This window comes from Bufo bufo, chromosome 11, assembly GCF_905171765.1.
Source record: "Bufo bufo chromosome 11, aBufBuf1.1, whole genome shotgun sequence".
NCBI lineage: Eukaryota > Metazoa > Chordata > Amphibia > Anura > Bufonidae > Bufo > Bufo bufo.
This window is the reverse complement of record NC_053399.1, coordinates 1,514,777-1,515,471: the sequence shown is the minus strand read 5'-3', so window position 1 is coordinate 1,515,471 and position 695 is coordinate 1,514,777.

Genomic DNA, 695 nt, shown 5'->3' with positions numbered 1-695 from the left:
GCCACCTCATCAGGAGCATGCACAGGCGTTGTAGGGAGGTCATACAGGCACGTGGAGGCCACACACACTACTGAGCCTCATTCTGACTTGTTTTAAGGACATTACATCAAAGTCTGATCAGCCTGTAGTGGGTTTTTCCACTTTAATTTTGAGTGTGACTCCAAATCCAGACCTCCATGGGTTAAAAAATTTGATTTCCATTTTTTAATTTTTGTGTGATTTTGTTGTCAGCACATTCAACTATGTAAAGAACAAAGTATTTCAGAAGAATATTTAATTAACTCAGATCTAGGATGTGTTATTTTTGTGTTCCCTTTATTTTTTTGAGCAGTGTACAAAACATATTTGTTTTGTGCTATGATTGCGGTTTATATTGTATTCTAACGGTATTTACATTTTTGAATGGACTTTTATATAGTTATTGTCTGTTTTATGTATGAGGCATATTAAAGTATGAATTTTCAGGGCAGTCCCAGATGATTGAGTGCCTGTTAATATTTCCAAGCATAGAATATAGTAGTAACAGGCTGTGGGGTGGGCCTAGAACAGTGCACCTATAGGACTAGAGCAGTGCACCTATAGGCCTACAACAGTAAACCTATAGGCCTAGAACAGTGCACCTATAGGCCTAGAACAGTGCATCTATAAGCCTAGAACAGTGCACCTATAGGCCTAGAGCAGTGCACCTACAGGAC